The 15,548-nt window shown below is 30.0% G+C and overlaps 1 protein-coding gene across 4 annotated transcripts in view; it reads left to right on the top strand.

Moving 5' to 3' along the window:
- The window catches only part of LOC107453431 (adhesion molecule nephrin), a 278,090-nt gene that overhangs the window by 74,269 nt on the left and 188,273 nt on the right, over nt 1-15,548 (top strand). The window lies entirely within an intron of this gene.

Raw genomic sequence — 15,548 nt, 5'->3', positions numbered from 1 at the left:
GAATAGTTTAATAATTTTAGAATATATGTAGGAGTTAATTTAAAGCATTTAATTTTAAATAAAGACTTATTAAATTTTTGAAAATAACTCTTATTAAAAATATTTCCTCAAGGAACACATATCTATGGCTTTTTTAAGATACAAGTTTTTTTTTGGAATCAATTTCTCATATTATATAAGTTGTCTGTATGTTTCATCACTTGATATCTATAGTTCATAACAATCTCACTAAGTATTATATGATGATAATATATTCATTTGTTCTTTTCTAACCACATTACTTACTATACTTCATTATTGCAAATTTTATATATATGTATATATATATATATAATTTTTGATTCTCACTCTAACGTTTAATCTCCCTAAAAATGTTTTTAAATTTTTATCAGCCAGCATTACTGAGGGTAGTGCCAGTTGTGACATTTAAAAAATATCATCTTTAATAGAGTGGCATTAGGTCACATTTTCAGTAGGACATCATTGCAATGATAATAAAATATGTAGTTTTCTTTCGAAGAAGTTTTTATTTTTCGAACTTAATTACCATGTCTTATTTTTTACTTACTCGACATACCAATTGCATCTAGTATTTATTGTAACGTATTTATTAATACTGTTTCATCGCAATCTGCAACCGATAATGACAGATGAATAATGAAATATTTTCCTTTAAATATAAATTATGATTTTTTTTTTAGTTTTGAATCGTGTGTTTTAAATCATCAGAATTGCCTGTTACAAATTGTGAAATATTAAAGATAATTTATCTAACGAAAGAAATATACCTTATGCTTAATTTATAAGCCGATTGCAATTTAATTTTTACTTTTATCAAAATAGTTCAGCGTTATATTTTTTTTCATTAAAGTTCCTAATTTCTCTAATTAAACTTAAATTTATCATTGAAAACGAATTAAAAAAATTAAAGTGTTAATCACTTTTGGAAAGATTTATGCGTAACAGGGAAAATTGATTGAAAAAGTTTATTAGTTTTTAATTTTTTTTATAAAATATGAATTTACGAATTTTGAACTTTTACTTACATAGAAATAAGTTTATTTAAAATCAATTTATATAATTTTATATTTATTTAGAATCAATTTATATTTTAATCGAATCTTTCTATTTTTCTAATCGAAGGTTAAACATAGAAGTTTTAATTATATTTTTCAGTTAAGTATTCATCGTTTTTTGCAAATGAAAAAATTTATCATTTAATTATTAAAATATAAAATAGCATTTATTGTTAGTAATCTGCTATATATTTTACGTTTGGAAATGAGAATACTCAAAATCAATTTTAATTAAATTTCTATTTCGTGTACTTTGCTTTTAAATAAAAGTCTTTTTAATTATTTTCAATTCAGTTGAAAAATGCTTCTTCATATTTGTAGTACTTTTTTATTTATTAACTTATTGGTACACTTGTGAGCATGGCTTAAATAAATATACCTATTCCTTAAAAAAAGAAGGCGGAAACTCAATTTAAGTTGATTTTAATCAATGCTAGTTCAACAATCCAATTAACAGTTAAGTGGACAAGATTTAAATTCCACTAGAAATTACAAACTAAATTTAAACCAAGTTATTAAACTTGGTATTAAAAATCCACTGCTTATAAAGATCAAAACCAATATCAATTACTTAAATGAAGAATCCCTTTTTAATACATACCATTATTATGCTTTCCATAAACATGAACCAAAAATTTGAACTTAATATACTTGTCAAATAATTCAACTTAATACATATCCCTTGGAATCTATAAAGTAACGAACGAAAATCCCAGCAAATCTTTAAGTACCTATCAAAGTTTCGACTTGATACTATCTAATGCATATCTCCGATAATAGTTCTTTTCATAAGCAGTGACTGGATTCACCAAGTTGTGTCCTCCTTCTAAATTCTTCATTACATATGGATTAGCTGCCTTAGATTCAAAGTGTTATTTGACGCTCTCGCGATCCCACTCAGTAAGATCGATGAAGGCGAATAGAAATTCAGATCATACATTGATGTACTTTATCTTGAATTCAAATTTCTATCGAGTAGAAAATTTGAATTGCAGTGGTGTGCCACAGTTCAAAATTTGGAATCGGTTGCATTTTAGAGTTAATTTTAACTCCATAAATTGAAGTAATGTGAATTTAATATTCGGGTTTTCATTTTTGTTTTTAAATGTTAGAAACTATAAGCATGAAAGAAAAACATATTGACTGTTTCAAGTTTTAGTATTGGTTTTTTGATGACAAGGAAAGCCAGATATGGATTTATATATTCATGAAATTATTCAAATATTTTTATGGTTAAAAACATTGTTATTCTTCCATATCAAAATCTCGCACTGGGCTGATCGCAACGACACAGTTCTCAGTAGAACACCGAAGTCGAACATAACTGGTTGCGATCAGCAAGCGGGTAGGTGACTACTTTGATCAGCCTGCGTAGGGACTGAGGGTGCGCTGTATTGGTCCTCGTTAAACTGCTCTACCGTAAAGTGCTAGAGTTCACGCGCAGGTGATCGGGCTACCTCTGCAGGGGATCATAATTGCGATGGCATGTCTTCAGATCATCCTCAGGGATGTTTCTCAGACCGTCGTCAATAGCCCATTGTTCAGCTCCAGTGTGACGTAAATAAAGTATCTACCTATCTTCTATGTCAAAAATATAATTACATTAAACTTAATTAATTACTTTTGAATTCGCGATTAATAGAATTTAAAATCATACACTATTGTAAATAATGAAAAATTAAAACTTTAAAATAGAGTTTGAAATGCTCGGACCTAGTAATTCAAAAAACAAATGTAAATAATTTTAAACAATTCAAAAATTTGTTTTTATTTCATACCACATTGGATTGTCTTTTATTATTTATTTGTGTTCAATATTTTTCAATATTCTTAAAATTTAAAGTGATTCGTGTAGATAAATATTATCTACTCATACACTATTATAAATATTAAAACAATTATAATTATTAAAAATATAATAATAGTACTTAAATTATTCTTGAATGACAGCATAAGCTGATGGCTAAGTTTTATATTAACAAAGTACGTTCATAATAGTAGAACGAAATAGTTGATTTTTATATTTAAAATAAGTAACATTTATTCACTATGGATGAATCAATTATTAATGTAATAAAAAATTTCTATAATTATGTAAGCCAACTTGTTTTCCTTAATTAACCTACTTTTAAAAATATAAATTTTAAACTTTCGTGCAATTATTTCCCTTTTAAATTCGCATTGTTTTCTTCCTAAAGGCAATAAAATTCTTCTTGCTGTAAAAGAATTTTCCTTTAATGAAAAATAATATTGCATGTGCATTTAAATATCCTTATTTTAAAAAGTCGTAAAGTTTTAGGAATTTATACCTTTACTGCTTATTTTTATAGGTAAATAAAAGATTCTTCATGTTTATATAAAAAAAGAAATAGTCACAATTTTTATGCCAGACATTTTTAAAGTGAATAACTTTTCGCAGCTGTTCAAAATTTAATTTTAAAGCAACATGTTTTTAACACATGTCTGTTAAAATATTTTATCGTTTTTCGGTAATCGAAAATACTTCTCTTCAAAATAAAGGATATTTATTTTGAATATTATCATGGTTTTATATCGCTGAAGTTTGTTTGTCACTTTTTTTAAACACACGTATTTTAAAACGGCCTGAAAATAGTTAAAATTTATATATTGAAATGTAAGTAATTGAATTCCCAACAAATATTTACAGAGTTTATTCCGATGCAGATTGTCTTCGTTCAAACACGAGAGAACAAACTATTCATAAATATGACACAGCAGACGCATTGCGACACGTAATAAATTTTGTCGACAATTGTCGATTTATATATTTTTTCAGTTAAAATAATACCAAGTAATTTCTTAAGTTTGATTCCAGATTAATTTATAGAATAAATTCCATGGCAGATATTCCCAATTATTCTAAATTAAACTTCTTGTGCCGTAATTTAAAAGCATGCGTATTATAAATATTTTAATATTTTTTCATAAACCGAGAAGATTTAACTTCAAAATGAAGGATATTTGTTCGGGATATTAACAATTTCGTGACTCTAAGGCATTCAATATCTCTTTCAAATGCATGCATTCTAAAATTTTATAATTTTAATCCTTGAACTGTATTAGTTATTCATTTCCTGACTAATATTTGCAGAGATTCTTTTCCTTTCATGTAGTTTCTTCTTTTTCCGTTCTCAGAAGGAAAACTTTATTGAATTACAAGACATCAGATGCATTGCAGTATTAAAGAAATTGTGACTACTATATCTAGTCAAATAAATTACTTTTATACTATTATACAAGCTGAATAGCCCTTCTTTTTACATGGTGGATAAAAAAGAAAGAAAATAACCAATAAATCTAAACATTAGTATTAAATCAAACATTATACGCAAATACGGACACAATTAATAGAACTAAAATAATTCCAATAATAAATTTTTTTAATGTTTGTTGTCTGTCTCTTGGATTTATGTAATTAAATTAAACGAAACACGCTTTTTTGTAGTTGATAGAATTAGAATAAAGATTATCTGTGTTCAATATCACTGATATGGTATTTTACACCTTGTTTTTTTTTTGTTGGAAACCTAAATCTAATCACATTATAACTGGCTGAGGTTAATGTGCTGGTGAGTGACCACTTTGATCAGGCTGCGAAGGGACCGATGGTGTTCGGTATCAGTTCGACAATATGCTATTGTTCGTGGCAAACTAATGATAGTCGAAATTTATCACTATCAAGTAGTTTTCTTCAGTAAATATCTTTTTCGAGAGGCCGTAAGACACTTATTTCTAAAATATCGGTATTAAAACTACACAGTATTAGGGTCGTTTTTTGAATAACCAATTACCTAAAGTATTATACATTTTGCTTCTGATTTCAGATATTTTTTATGCTTTCATGTTGACGTAGTCTGCCTATGCTTCCAAGTTCAAATTGATAATTTAGTTTATATGATATATCTAATAAAAATAATTAAAGAACAGGCAATAAAAGTAGTGGAAAATTGGGGCTCAAGTCGCAGTCATTGACCCCGAGTCGATGTGACAGTATACTCATGGGGCTCATGTCGCAGTCATTGACCCCGAGTCGATGTGACAGTATACTCATGGGGCTCATGTCGCAGTCATTGACCCCGAGTCGATGTGGCAGTATACTCATGGGGCTCATGTCGCAGTCATTGACCCCGAGTCGATGTGGTTGTATACTCATGTGGGGGGGGGGGTCATGATCGCAATTCAATGACTTTTAATTTAAACTACGTGGCTCCACCTGGTGGTTCTATCAAATACTAAAACTTATAAAGTGAAACATGCTTTTTTTTTCGAACTCCTTATTCGCTGTTCATGTCGCCCTCTAGCGAGTGGAATTGATACTATATTTTTAAGTGATATATAATATTTAAAAATAATGCGTAAATAAAGAAATTTCCACCAAGATTTGAACCAGCAACCTCCTTGGTTCTGTGTAAAATGCATTCGTAGCATGCTGATTTACACTAACCAATATGCTATGAAAGCATATGAAAGGAAGAAAAAATAAAAGTTTTTCCAGGAGTATAAAGTAATAGATATAATGAAATGAAAACTCTTATTTTTTCTTCCTTTCATATGCTTTCATAGCATATTGGTTAGTGTAAATCAGCATGCTACGAATGCATTTTACACAGAACCAAGGAGGTTGCTGGTTCAAATCTTGGTGGAAATTTCTTTATTTACGCATTATTTTTAAATATTATATATCACTTAAAAATATAGTATCAATTCCACTCGCTAGAGGGCGACATGAACAGCGAATAAGGAGTTCGAAAAAAAAAGCATGTTTCACTTTATAAGTTTTAGTATTTGATAGAACCACCAGGTGGAGCCACGTAGTTTAAATTAAAAGTCATTGAATTGCGATCATGACCCCCCCCCCCACATGAGTATACAACCACATCGACTCGGGGTCAATGACTGCGACATGAGCCCCATGAGTATACTGCCACATCGACTCGGGGTCAATGACTGCGACATGAGCCCCATGAGTATACTGTCACATCGACTCGGGGTCAATGACTGCGACATGAGCCCCATGAGTATACTGTCACATCGACTCGGGGTCAATGACTGCGACTTGAGCCCCAATTTTCCACTACTAATAAACTCCATTTTTTAATCACACAGAGCTATAAGCCATCAAACCTCACTAATGCTATCTTTAAAATATTCGAAAAAATATCTTTATCTGTAATTTAATTTAAACTACTGACTATTACATAGAGCAATAAGTTATCAAAATTCACTAATGCTATTTTTAAAATATTTGAAAAAATATATTCATCTGTAATTTAATTTAAACTACTGACTAACACTTTATCAGTGAGAAAAATCCTTTTTTCTAACTGCTCTACCGAACGAACAACTTAAAAATATAAAAATTCAGGACTAAATTTCACCCAAATTTCAGGATGATAGAGCGAACAATTCTTGAGCTATAAGAGAGAAACACACGCTTAAACTCAAATACATACACTCCTCATTTTATTTCGATAGATTAGAGACTTTAAATTGCCTCATTATCGTGCTATAAAAATAACTACAAAAACTCTACTTTAAATACATAATATATATCTATAATAAAATGAAGAGGGTTTGCCTGCGTGTTAGTGCGTCCCATGTGTCTTTATTATTACTCCAGAATCATTTACATTTTCGTCCTGAATTCCGGACACCATATGAAAGTGATAATTTTGACAATCGATTCTGAAAATCGTTGTAAAGTTTCAACTAGATCGCCCCCTAGATCAACTAGACCGTCAACTAGAACACACGCATAAACCCAAATACATACACTCCTCATTTTATTTCGATAGATTAGAGACTTTAAATTGCCTCATTATCGTGCTATAAAAATAACTATAAAAACTCTACTTTAAATACATAATATATATCTATAATAAAATGAAGAGGGTTTGCCTGCGTGTTAGTGCGTCCCATGTGTCTTTATTATAACTCCAGAATCATTTACATTTTCGTCCTGAATTCCGGACACCATATGAAAGTGATAATTTTGACAATCGATTCTGAAAATCGTTGTAAAGTTTCAACTAGATCGTCCAGGAGACACATTTGAAAAACGGAATTTTATAATTGGTTTTAACAATAATGTTAAAAATTAACTGAAGAAGATTCTGCTTTTTCAAATATTTAAATGGTAACATTAATGATGATGCTTTAATTTTGGAAATATGTGCTAATTAAGTAAGATATGCACTAAATAGTGAATTTAATGGAAATATGTTGATTTTTTTAATTAATTTCACTACTGTTATTAATTGATGCAGTTTTCAATGGTACTAAATATGAAATATTGGTACAATGTAATAGTATATTTTGCATCTGTGAAAACTGCACCAATCATATGCAGTTTAAAAATAGATACTGTGCAAAAAATGGTTTTTCAGCTCCTTGAAGGGAATAAGTACAAGGAGAAAACTGATTGATGAAGGTTAATTTAGGCTATATGAATTGGCACATGAATATTTTGGCTATATTAAATTTTTATAATATGAATTACTAAAAACTTGTTTTAATGAATCTAATCACGTAAAGCCACTAGGAAGGGCAGCATGTATTAATACATTTTGAAATTTGAACTTGTTTTGATTAGTTGAATGTGTTAATGTATGTTTTTAGTTTTGTGATTTTAGTTTAGTTACGTCTTTTAGTTTAATTTTATAGTTTTGTTCGCTACTAATTTATTGATTTCCCACCCTTTTCACACGTCTTCTATTTCTCCCTGACAAAAGACTGTTATTCAGCTAGTATATGTTTCTAAATTGTTTAATACTAAATCTAGGCTGCATTGAAGCACAATACTTTTAAAAAATATTTAAACAAATGAATTTAATAAGATTGTATCTTACAGTTCCAAAGCTCCCATGAAAATGTAATAATTGTGTAAAGATAAAATGTATTTTTTTTTCTGTGATATTTTTTAATTTGGAAAAATGAAAATTATTACCAGTAATACGAGATTGGTGGTATTGTTTTTTAAATTCACCACTTTGAGAATTATAATGTATGATGTTTTCATTAAACTTTTGGGAGAGTAAAGTTACTGTTCAAGAATATGTTAGAATATGATATGATACATGGAAATTCAATATATTTTAACTTTATAATGCCACATAAAAATTTTATGTATTGAAATTTTATTACTTTTTTTATTTGTAAACGTAGCACTTTTTTTAAAATTTCAGCTTCTTTCAAATCATGCAGAGGTTTTAAATTTATACAGTTGTTCATATTTTTGTTATAACCATAATTATTAATGTCTGATAACATGTAGATAAGATGTTGTTTTATATTAAGTAATCAAAAATTCTTATGTTATTTTATTATTTAAATAAGGGATTTTTTTCTTTTTATTTTTCTATCTCAATTTTTCTTAGGCTATTCTAATCATTACATCGTATTGATTTTGAGCAATCACTTTTGCGAATGTGTGTGATTCAAAATCCAATATTCGTTAAAAAAAAAACTTTTATTGCCTTCATGAAAATTTATTACTTTTACGGTATTTTAATAAGCATACCTTTTATTAGAAGATTTTGTAATTAAAACGTCGTTTAAAGTCTTCGCAGATAGCAAAACAATATACTGGAATCGTAATTAAAAAAAATAAACATTGTTTCTGTTAAGTAAAATATTTTTTCGCAATTTATCTGTAACATAAAAAATAACCTGTTAATATACTGCACATATCAAATTTCTAATAAATCTCATTTATATATTTTATTGATGCATGACGTACTTTGAAAAATTTGACTTAAAAACTGAAGAATTTAAAAATATTATGGACAAGCTTTATCGGAATTTTTTACATTGTACTAAAGTCTGATTTTCTATTTGTCCTTATCGCAATTTTTATACCCCAAGTTATTCTAGAGGAACAAGCGCTCCAACCAAATAGTTTGGGTTACGTTAAATATTTTTTTTCAGTTAAAATAAACTTAAGTGAAATTTTTTAATTAAAACACAGGAACATATGCACATTCGTGCCTCTCATCTCTTATATCTATTTAAATAATTTATATGCTGTGGTAGTCGAATTTTTTTTCAATTCTTACATAATAAAACATTGACATATTCACGAACAAACACACAAGATTGGAGTAAAGACATGGAAATTTATTCTTATGACTTGAATAACATTTTTGCCACGAATCTTAAAAAAATATAAAATTATACTATATTTTTGCTTATCAAGTTAATAAATTCTAAGCGAATTTATGCTATATTTCTTATGTTTAATTTTTTTAATAATAGTCATTTTAATCCATATTTTAAAATTCATGATGATATACATCCCAGAAACGAAACTATGTTTTATACTTTTTATATAAATGGAACGTATCGGAAAAAAGCTGTCTTTCTGAATCTACTGAAAACGTCGTACTTGATGTATAGTTATTTTCTGGGCTTTATATCGAATTATCTATCAAGTTCCCTGTAAGTCGATTAAAATGTGTCTAAAAGAGGCAAGTTTGGGCACTGAACTGAAAGAAATGACGCCAATCAATTATGTTGCTACTCTTACCCTTTTACTCCTATGTTTACTCTAGCTTATTATCTTCTTCTCTAATCTGCTACAAACCGTAACGTGAATTCGATATTTAATTCCCTGGTGCGGAGAATCTGGCGATTTGTTGTCTTGGACATAAAAAAAAATCGTTCTTTATCGAATGGAGCCCTTAGGTGATCAAAAACCGCTGGGAATTCCAAGTGTGTGAAGGCACACAATACAAAAAAGAATTAAATAAAAAAAGAGTAGACGAGAAGGCATATAAAAGTTGAAAAGGAAAATTCCTCCGGTTTAGGTTTATGCACCGGGACGTGAAGTGTCAATTTTCAGGGAGATGGATGTGATCCTGAATGGGATGACATAAATCACTATGGGAAGGCACAGGGGGTGAGGAATATGTTAGTGGACTTCAATTCCAAAAAAAAGGATTTTTTGGAAAAGACTTTTGTCTGAAGTTTGTCGCCATGGAATGGGAATGGGAGTTGAAAAGTCGTATGCGAATAGTTTGATTTCTCGACAAGTATTTCCACTTGAGTGAGGAGGGGTTTAGAAAGTGCCATTTGATAGGTTTTGTGTCTAAAAAAAAGAGTTAATAGCATTTCCTCCCTCAGTATAAACATAAACATATTTGGTTTTGAAAATATGTCAGATTTATTGTCAGACTGTGCTTGTTAAAATCACGATTTCATGTGGTTTCGCAGAAAAATGGAACTTTCTTGGGATTTAAAAAAATATAAGTTTATTTTTGACAAGAGGATCTAGTTTGAATATTTTGACGTTTTGAAATATTAAGCTAGAAGGCGTATCACGCTGCATTAAAATTCATTTAGAACTTATATTTTTATTTCTTCTGTTTTTCCATAGAAAAGTATCTATACTTGGAAAAGTTTGTTTTTAATAAGTTTAAACAATGTGTGGTGATAGGTTCGCCGCTCATCGTAAAATCAAGTTTATTTCATATTGTTATCTGTTTGTCTTTAATCAATTGTGTTTTTACTTATTTTTGAAGTGAACTGAAATAAGAGTTCTGACGTCATCATATTAGAATTGTATAAATACCAGCACGCACATGACAGCCTGTCAGTATTTCTCTCATCACCTGCTGTGATGATGCTTCTTGTAAATCAAACCAACTTGTATATAAATGTAAATATGTTTAATAAAATATTAGTATCTCAAAGGAGCTATCTTCGCTTACCTCAAATGTATCGACATATTTTAAGCATATAAACTTGTTATTTTTTGTGCTGAAATCATTTAAGGGAATTGCTTTTGTACAATAATTTTGCTGGCGTGCAATTATTTCATTGATAATAGGAAGATAATGGAATTAGGTTAACCTCCATGTACTTTCATAAGATTTGAAACAACCGCGCATTCCCGCGTTTATTTTAGATACTATGCATTTTTACGCTATGTTGGCGTGTTTAACGTTATAAGGACAAAACTACATGCACGCTGCTCATAACTGTCAAATGTTGTTTTCCGTTTAAGCTTACATTTTGAGCTAAAGTGATGTAGTACATGGTATGCGAATTTAAAAATATGCATTGATGAAATTTGGAAATAAAACGTGTAATATTACAACAATTGTTTTAATAAATAATGTAGCAGTTTCGATTTGAATATCTTAAAAATTTTAAAAGTTTCAAGAAATGTTCGAAGTAGTTTAAGTACTTTCTGAAAGAATGCACAAAATGATAGGAGGTTTTCTACATATTTCATTATGCATTAATAATAGAGCCCGGAAGTTCAGGCAAAATGCCATAAATGCCCTTTTCTGCCTTTTTTAAACGTTTTATTCTGAAAATGCCTTTTTCTTTCCTTTTGTTCATAAATGCCTATTTCTGTCTCATTTAAAATTTTTCTGCAAAGCTTTTTGTACTTTTGACCGAGCATAAATTTTGAAGTACAGAAATGGTTGACTGTCATCCGACGTATTGTAATGCATTTATAGATATTAGGACTTAATTCCTTTTGGGACAACTCCCTCCCTCTGAGGCAGTGGTCACCCCTCGCATTGTACAATGGCTATTCATCTGAGCTGATAGGGTACTCGTGCTTGAGTGAGCAAGGCAGGTGAAAGACATTTTTCTGCCCATGAGATTGACAGTGTTGTTTGAATAGAGAATAGAATGCAGAACACACTTAAAGCTGGAAATGACGTAAAAGTTTTATTTCCTAATATGATCCATCTAACGTGCCTTGCTCAAGCATTGCACAGGATAGCAGAGGAAGTAAAAGGTCTCTATCCAGAGGTAGACTCGCTTGTTTTTAGTGTGAAAAAAGTATTTGTGAAAGCCCCTTCAAGAGTTCAAGTGTTCAAAGAAATTGCACCAGACATTCAATTACCTCCTAAACCGATCCTTACCAGATGGGGAACATGGATTTCAGCAGTCTCATACTACTGCACAAATTTTGAGGAAGTTACTCGAGTCCTTACCAGCTTTTCGGATGAAGAGGCAATATCCATTAGAAAAAGTAAAAGTCTGCATAACAGTTCTAAAATAAAAAATTAACTGACTTTTATTTCAACTTATTTTGGGAAGCTCCCTGGAGCTATTGAGCACATGGAAAAAAGAAATATGTCTTTGTCCGAGTCACTAAAGATTTTCGACAATACTATTGAAGAAGTATTGTCTGTGCCTGAACCAGCTGGTGACAGAATAAGGAAGAAATGTGAAAACGTCATCTCTGCAAATACAGACTTTGAATGCATCAAGGACATTGCAAAAGTACTTTCTGGTGATACTACAGTTGAACTTACCATATCTCCTACCATGGCAAGTTGTTTTAGGTACGCGCCCATAACCTCTGTCGAAGTAGAAAGATCCTTCTCTTTGTTTAAAACTATATTGACAGACAGGAGACAAAATTTCTCTTTTGAAAATTCGAAAAGCATCTAGTTGTGATGTGCAACAACAACCAATCAGAATAAATTTGCATACAATATTATTGTAAGTATGAGTTTTCAATTTTTATTTTGCGCAATTATGTCCACTTCTTTTGTACTATTGCTACGACAGTCGAGTAAAATGAATATGTAGGTATACCGGATATTTCTAGCAACTTTTTTTATACCTTGGATACCTATATGGGCTTTTAGGCATTACCAACTAACATTTTGCTCCAATTTTAAGTGCCTTTTTTAAGTGCCTATTTCAAACTTTTTAAATGCCTTTTTGCCTGCCTATTTTTGCATTTTTTATTGCCTGAAATTCCGGGCTTTAATTATTAAACAAGATTCATTAAAAATGACCCCGACATTGTTGGGGATTGTCACCAATGAAAGTATTATTTTTTCCTTTGTATTCTTTCCTTATTAAATCACATTTTGGTGTATGAGCATTTATTGTAAATTATTGTTATTCAATTCTATCTTATGATACAAAATAGTATATGCAGAAAACCTCTTATCATTTTCAATTTTTTTTTAAAAAAATACGAAAACTACTTTGAAAATTGCCTAAATCTTTTCAAATTTTTAAAATGTTCAAATCGGACTATTTTTTCATTAGTTACTAAGTACGATTCACAACAAAAGAATTTTTTTAAAAAACTTTTCCCGTTTTTTAGCAGTGTAAAATAATTCGTTTTATTACTCTTATCATGCGCGGTTTTAAACGAACCTTTCTCAACTTTTAATGTCAAAATTTTGAAAGTAGTTTAAAATTGCTCTAAAAATTTTGTTTAATTTTATTGAATATTTGTAATATTATAGTAAAAAATCAGAACTAAAAATTAAAAAAAAATGTCCATATTCCCTTAAATATTTAAGCTAATCTTTCGCTTCGTGTAATTGTTGCATGTAATAACCAAAATAACTGTATCAGGTTACAGATCTATAACTAAATTTTTTTTGTCATAAGGTGTTACGAAACATTACTTTCCGTTTGTGATTTATTTTTTGGTCCCTGAAACCTCTAAAATTCGTTGATATGTATAAGCAATGTCATGATTTAAACATTTCTAAAGTTATAAAATGGCTCTAATAGTATTTTTGGAGAAATATAAAAAGAGCATTGATATAGAACTGTTAAAATTATTTTTTCCATCTTGTATTTAGCTTAACATTTTTACTTATGATAGTTCATCTTAATTGAATTCTTAATTGACTTATTCTCGAAAGTTTACTGGTCAAGTGTAATTAAAAATTTCCCACCATAATTTTTTATACAAAATCATGACGTATAATAACTGTTATATACAGTGGTGGCCAAAAGTGTGGACACTTTTTGAAAGTTTCATGTTTTTCAACTTTGTGTGCTTGTAGAATATATTAATTTTCACTTAAATACGAACGTTTATATATCAAATTGAAGGTAATTTAATGTAAAATTTAATAATAAAGACAGTATTACAATATCTGTATTACAAAAAAAGTTATGCAATTAATAGTAAGATCTATCTTAGATTTGCATTTTTTTAATGTGATACTTACACAATCAATACTTAGTAGGATAACCCTTAATTTTTAAGACAACTTCACAGCGTCTTTTCATCGAGTGAATGAGTGCTTGGAGTTCATCTTTCGTAATCACATGGTGCCAAGAATCAATTATAGCTTCACTTAGTTGTCTTTTATTGGATGGACGTTTTTTTCGTACAAGAATTTTCAAACGTCGCCACAAATTTTCAATTGGATAGAGATCAGGGCTGTTTCCTGGCCATGGTAATATATCTATGCCTTTATTTTGAAAGCATGCTTTGCATACTTTTGCTGTGTGGCATGGAGCTAAATCCTGCTGAAAAATAAGTGGTGCGTTGTTGGGGAAGAGATCCCTGATGGACGGTATCAATTTTGGTTTCAGGGCAGTTTCGATGTATTTTTTGGCATTCACTTGAATTCGGCCCACACCATCTGCAGATATACATGCCCAAATCATGACATTTGTTGGATTTTTAGTAGTTGCTTCAATGCAATCAGGATGAAGCGCTTCACCTACTCTACGTCTCACGTATTTTCTACCATCACTTCCAAAGAGCGATATTTTACTCTCATCACTCAAGATTACTTGCTTCCATTGATTTTCTGACCATTTAATGTGTTCTTTTGCCGACTTAACTCGTTTTTCGCGTTGCTTTTGATTTAAATATGGTTTTTTCCTTGGAATTCTAGCTTGTAGTCCAAATCCTGATAAGTTTCTTCTTATTGGTCTTGAACTTACTGCAATACCGGCTGCATTCATTTCACATCTAATGGCATCTGATGACATTTTTCTATCTTGAAGGCATAGCCATTTAATTTTTCTATCGGTAGTAGCACTTGTGCATTTTTTTCGGCCTGATTTGGCATCCTGAATGCCAAAAAATACATCGAAACTGTCCTGAAACCAAAATTGATACCTTCCATCAGGGATCTCTTCCCCAACAACGAACCACTTATTTTTCAGCAGGATTCAGCTCCATGCCACACAGCAAAAGTATGCAAAGCATGCTTTCAAAATAAAGGCATAGATATATTACCATGGCCAGGAAACAGCCCTGATCTCAATCCAATTGAAAATTTGTGGCAACGTTTGAAAATTCTTGTACGAAAAAAACATCCATCCAATAAAAGACAACTAAGTGAAGCTATAATTGATTCTTGGCACCATGTGATTACGAAAGATGAACTCCAAACACTCATTCACTCGATGAAAAAACGCTGTGAAGCTGTCTTAAAAATTAAGGGTTATCCTACTAAGTATTGATTGTGCAAGTATCACTTTAAAAAATGCAAATCTAAGATAGATCTTACTATTAATTGTATAACATTTTTTGTAATACAGATATTGTAATACTGTACTTATTATTAAATTCTACATTAAATTACCTTCAATTTGATATATAAACGTTTGTATTTAAGTGAAAATTAATATATTCTACAAGCACACGAAGTTGAAAAACATGAAACTTTAAAAAAGTGTCCACACTTTTGGCCACCACTGTAGGTAAAGGAA

The sequence above is a fragment of the Parasteatoda tepidariorum genome, chromosome 6 (assembly GCF_982258835.1).
Source record: "Parasteatoda tepidariorum strain Cologne lab strain chromosome 6, Ptep-v5.0, whole genome shotgun sequence".
Lineage (NCBI taxonomy): Eukaryota > Metazoa > Arthropoda > Arachnida > Araneae > Theridiidae > Parasteatoda > Parasteatoda tepidariorum.
Note: the sequence above shows the minus strand (reverse complement) of the source record. Positions and strands in the feature narration are given on the sequence as shown.